Here is a 6,050-nt window from a genome sequence, read left to right as displayed (position 1 = left end):
ATAGGGCACAAGGAACCTTATAATCTGAAAAAACTGAGTACCCATGGAAATATCACGAGGTCGAGTAGGTAACCTCACACCTTTTCACGTCCGTGCCGACAATCGTACCCAGCCTACGCCTAGGTGAAAGGCGAGTGCATTTCCACAGCGCGCCAGCTAACAACAATGAATTTTACTTTCGTATTTGGTAGTGATGTATCAAACAGTGAAATATGACGTTTACTTTCTGTACAATGCTGATAAAAATCGTCAGTTTAAACAGACACATATTTACAGTAAAAAAAAAAACATCTACCATAGAATAAAAAGAAGTTAAAATCAATCTCGTTACAGAAACGACACAGACGTCCATAAAAGGCGTTAGTGATCCAAATTGCTATTTTTCTAGCAGCCGTCATAAAAGTATGTTTGTACTGGACGTACGGTTATTTGAATAAACCATGCCTTACGACAGAGTTGTATTTCGTTCATGAAAAGGATTCATAGCTATTTACTAGACATGCCGATTAACCTTTCATGACCGAAAAGCCATGTCTTATACATAAATTATCGTCCATCTGTTGGATTTGTCCTCGGTCAGAACGGGTTCATGCAGAGCCTTACGTTACAAAATCCAAATCGACCGATTTATTGCAAATACAGACGTCCTTTGTATTCGAAAACCCGCTGTATCGTTGCTGATAGATTCAATACATTTGTGTTACTGGCTGACTTAGGATAAGGCGTGAATCGTGGTTTTAGTTAAAACAAATACCCTTATCTTTATCAACGATTCTATGGTAACAGCACGAATGGTACACACTGGCACCGACTTTAAGTTCAAAAAGCACTTTAACAAGATAAAAAAGTAAAACCACAAACTATTATTGATGTCGACGTCGACAAGAGATAATAAATCAAATAATTAATCAGGCATGTTTTTTTAAATACAGAAAGGTCACCTTTTTCTTCAATACAGTGTGCATTGTTAGGAATTGGGGACATAACATCAAAACCAAAAGACACTCTGTTCAGTATGAAAACAAAAATAGAAACAGTGACCATAAAGCTTGTCTGCATCAACAAGTGTCCTCAAAACCCTGTGTTGTAAGTATGTCCTTATTTGATCAATGAAATCGTCTATTTCGAAGTAAGCCCGTGACAGTCACGCCGATATGTCGCGAGTGTGTGAATGTCACGTCGACCCGAAGAGATTCCGTGAAAACCACGTCGTTTATCTAGCGAATCAGTGACTGCCACTTCAAGACGCGAGTTCGTAACAATCACGTCGACAGGTAGAGAGTGCATGGCCATCACATGGACACGTAGCGAAACCAGGACAGCCACGTCTACATGTAGCGAGTCATCACCCATCGTATCGACACGTAGCGAAACCAGGACAGCCACGTCTACACGTAGCGACTCATCACCCATCGTATCGACACGTAGCGAAACTGTAACAATCACGTTGACACTAAGCGACTCCGTGACAATGATTATAGTAATGATAATAGTAATAATAATAATGATAAATTCTTTATTCATCGAGGATAAATGACTTAGTACATGTTATAGACTAATATCCAGGCTTGTCCTCATTCATTCATTAATTCATTTATTCATTCATCCATTCATTTATTCATTCATCGATCCATCCATTCATTCATTCATCCATTCTATTAATCAATCAATGCTTTCCTAGATAAATATGAAGAAAGTATTCGTTACATTAAATAAGTCATTGTGTATATCAATATCAAATACATTTTGAGAACTACATTTGCATTGCCATGAATTTAGAAAGTGAATGAATAGTGTCCTGTATTTTTTTTATAAACTGTTTGGATTAATATTGTATCATAAAATCTTGTTTGCTTTTAAAAAGAATCCAGGGATGTACATTGTGTTTTATTTTAGCTGGAATTTGATTCCAAATTTAAACAGCAGACTAGCTAAAAGACATTTTAAATTGCCCAGTCTTGTGAGCTGAAACCACAAAATTTCCATTGTCGACATACCTTTTATGGTAGTTTGACTGACTGGAAGATTGCATCCATAAATATGACAGGTCTTAAGGAGCTAGATTGTTTGTTATTTTTGTCCAATCAGACCACTGTCATATATTTTACTCTGTAATAGATAGAGAATTCAATTCACGATTCATATCTTTGGATGGAGTAAACATCGGTTTATGCAAAATTGTTCTCACAACTCTTTTCATTACTTTATTAATTCTGCCAAAATATGTTTTGCTTCAGAATATTATAACACATTTTATCTACATGTACTTTTTCAAAATAAATTTTGTATCAACATTAAATTCTAGTATTCTTTGGAATGTTACATGAGTAATTGTGTAACACCTATATGTTAATATCAATTCATTTTCTTTGGCTAATCGTTGCTTTATTTCAGATTTCAACTCTGAGTTAGAAGAGTTTATGTGATCAATAAATGTGGCTGATATGAAATCATTTGTGTTAAGCAATAGCTATTTATAAACTCCTCTCAATACTTCATTATATAGCCACTTGATAAATGTATATTAAAAACACACGAGGGAATTATATCTGTAGACTTATCTAATGTCTGTGTCATCTCTACGTCTAAGTTATCACTCCAATCATTTATTTTATCAGGTGGTCTGTAGATAAAACACACTAGAAATGACTTTGTTTCTACATCATAATTTCTAGCCATATTGCTCCCATACCCATGATAATTTCAAAATCATTCCTCCTTTTGAAGCAAAAATAAATCATTTATATATAATAGGAGACCATCTCCACATTTATCTGTTTGTCTACCTTTACGGATAATTGTAAAACCGTCTAAGTTTAGTTCACAGTTTTTAGCATTTCTATTTAGGAATATTTCACTAAAACATAACATATCAATTTAATTTTCATTTGTGAATGTTAGTTTCACTACATCAAGTTTTAACTGAAGATGACAAATGTTTGAAAAAAGTTCCATGCACAGATTTATCAAGCTTAGAGACAAAAAAAATCCTGTGGACAGGCATTTATCAGAACATTGCTTTGAGGTAAATCATTTGAATTCAAAATAGTTAATACGCATGCGTAAAATATAGCAGTGACAATAAGAGAGTGCATAAATTTTAAATCTTATTTTAGGTGCACAGGCACTGTTTAATAAATTGTATTTCTGTGGACAATTTCAAAAACCATTTCGGGTTTAGCCGCAATCTCGGTAGGTCAATCGGTTCCTTCACTTATGCGTAAAATTCTTCTGTCGGTTGGGACCATCCTGCCTGTCATCGTTATTTCTGGTTTTTTTTTCGACGATGATTACCTTGATAGTTTAAGCATTCCCGTCAGGGAGCACCATAAAGAAAATAATAATTGTGTGGTTGAGTTATCTTGGATGTCCTGAATCAACTTCCCAAGGTTACTCATCTACTGTCAACCCATCCGCTGCTTCATTACCATCAATGAAAACTGCAATCGAATTCATGGCTTCGTCCTTCACGGATCATTTATGTTTGTCTTCGATGATATAGTCAAGAATAACCCTTCACAGATCATTTATGTTTGTCTTCGATGATATAGTCATTTGTTTGCGCCTTTGTTAGTAGAAATAACTAGTTCATGTTTAAGTCTTCTGGCATAGATTTCTTTGAAGAGAAAACTTCCTAGCAGAAGGACGTTTTCACCAGATTGTAACTTTCCAGATTTTACTTCCCATGAAGAACTTTAGACATCGCGCAGCAAGCTGCCCTACCCATACATTATCCAATCTTTCAAAAGAGGAAGAACTAGCTTATCATTTAGATTGCCTATTAATCATAAGGCCTTAGACATCCCCTGAGCCAGGTAATACTGGATCCCTAAACACAAGAATCCATGTAAACAACGTTTTATAGCTGGATCGTCAACTCTTCAACCAAACCTTTGTCTAAACTGCTAATCACCATTCCAAGTACTATTAAATCCGGGTACTGCTTTCTCAAGAAGTGGAATTAACAATATATGGATTTCGAAAAACTTTTGACCAGTCTTCAACACCTTCTTCTAAAAAATGTTTCTTCTCTAAGAACATTTTATTTTTCAACCCTGTAAACCACCATACTAAACTGAAGGAACCTTATCGTTCTCTTGTTATGAGGGATTTCTTCTCTAAGAAATGTGAACGACAGTATGAATATATGGTTGTGAACTATGCTGAAGCCTTTCCTCCAAATCAAAGAAGAAATACCAGGAGGACGAAATCATAAAAATGATCGAGATTTTGCTTGACAACATCTTCTTCGAATTTGGTGGTAAGATCTTCGAACAGACTGTTGGCATCCCCATGGGAACGAACTTCGCCAATCTGTTGGCTGACTTGTTTTCATTTTCATACGAGGCTGGATGTATAGAAAAGCTTATCAAAACAGGTCACAAAGACTTTGCAAAGTCATTCAATTTCACCTTCAGATATATTGATGACGTCTTTTCTTTAAATAGCAAGTAATTTATTGACTACGTCAATCGTATATATTCACCAGAACTGGAAATCAAACAGACGACAGACTCTTCTACATCAGCTACTTATCTCGATCTTTTCATACAACGAAACCAACAAAGAGAGCTTTCCACTAAGCTGTATGATAAAAGGAGATGATTTCAATTTTCCTATTGTTAATTTTCCATTTCTGGATATCCCTGCATCTTCAACTTCAATATTCATGGGCCTGTTCCCATTATCATGATTTTCGTGCAAGAACTCGTCAAATTGCTTTAATTAAACAAGGTATACATGGCGGGCATTGTCGATGTAGCAGAAGACGCTTACTCTTCCGGAACACTTGGTCTTATTATCTTTCTACTTTTTCAGTAGTTTCCGTGTGTAAATCTTTCTTTTGTTCATTTTGGTATTCTCTTTATGTTGTTTGTTTTATGTGAGAAGTATCGGTTTGGTGAAATATGGTCATGTTGTGGAGTTTCCATAACCATGGTTTTTGAGATGTTGTTTGTCTGTGGAATATCATTCGTCATTTATTTCTTTTGCAATGAAGACACTTTGTCAATTTTTAATGTCTGGTTCAAAAACATCCAGAAGTATTTGGTTTTGTTTTCAAGTGATTGATAAGTCCATTAACTTGTTCGTGATGTTTTTTATGTTCTCCTTAATAAGTTTTTTTCAGTGAGCAGACAGGAATCAATTTTTTCAATGGAGCCGTTTATGCCTCTAAATGTGCTTTCATAATATTCTTTCATGATGTAATCCTGCCATTGACATTTCTCAAATGCCATGGTGTTTTAGGCGATATGGTTCTGTATCTGGTCGTTCAGATTTCAAATGTATTTTGCATCTGAAATGTAGCTTTGTCCATTCTATACAACATACAATGTACTTAACAGTGCAAAATTGCCAGCAGGTGTTTTTATCCGGGGAGGGGTTACACAACGTACTGGCGTTACATTTGGCCGGATGTATAGGAAACAATGCTATTTTAGATAAACATTTGGGATTGGTTTGTGACGTCGAAACAGAAGTGAGCACATTGGGATAGTTTATGACAATGTACAGGAGGATTTTTTCGTCGACTTTTTAATGCCTATTTTCTGCTTTACAAACAAACCAGAGTAAACTTGACCTGCTCCTATGTCCCGTGTTATGTGATTCCGTTGTATGTCTAAATCATCCATATCAGAAATTTTTCAAAAATTCTGAATTTGATGATTTCAGTTTTCCAGTTATTGTTTTGCCAGCGTTAACATTTTTTGTTGTAAAACCACAAATCAGATTTCCACTGACAAATTGAACATTAATACCATGTGTGATGTTCAAATCCTTCAAAGTTTCAAGACATTTCACTGTGCCATACAATTCTTCAGTGTTAATTGTTAGTTTTTCATTGCTAAGAAGCGAATCAACCGTCTTTTTGCAACAAGTGGATCGTTAGAAAATATGGCGTAAATAGCCCTTGCCCTTGGTTTATCGTTGTTATTTACATGCTATATCTATATATATTTCCTTTTTAATGTGTACTGGTATGACCTATAAAACACATATAATAAGAAAAATGATAATAAATCTTCCCTTGAACAGAACCAGAAAAATGA

Source organism: Ylistrum balloti, unplaced genomic scaffold (genome assembly GCF_031769215.1).
Source record: "Ylistrum balloti isolate Yb309-2 unplaced genomic scaffold, AGI_CSIRO_Ybal_v1 Utg369652, whole genome shotgun sequence".
Lineage (NCBI taxonomy): Eukaryota > Metazoa > Mollusca > Bivalvia > Pectinida > Pectinidae > Ylistrum > Ylistrum balloti.
This window is presented reverse-complemented; position numbering follows the sequence as displayed.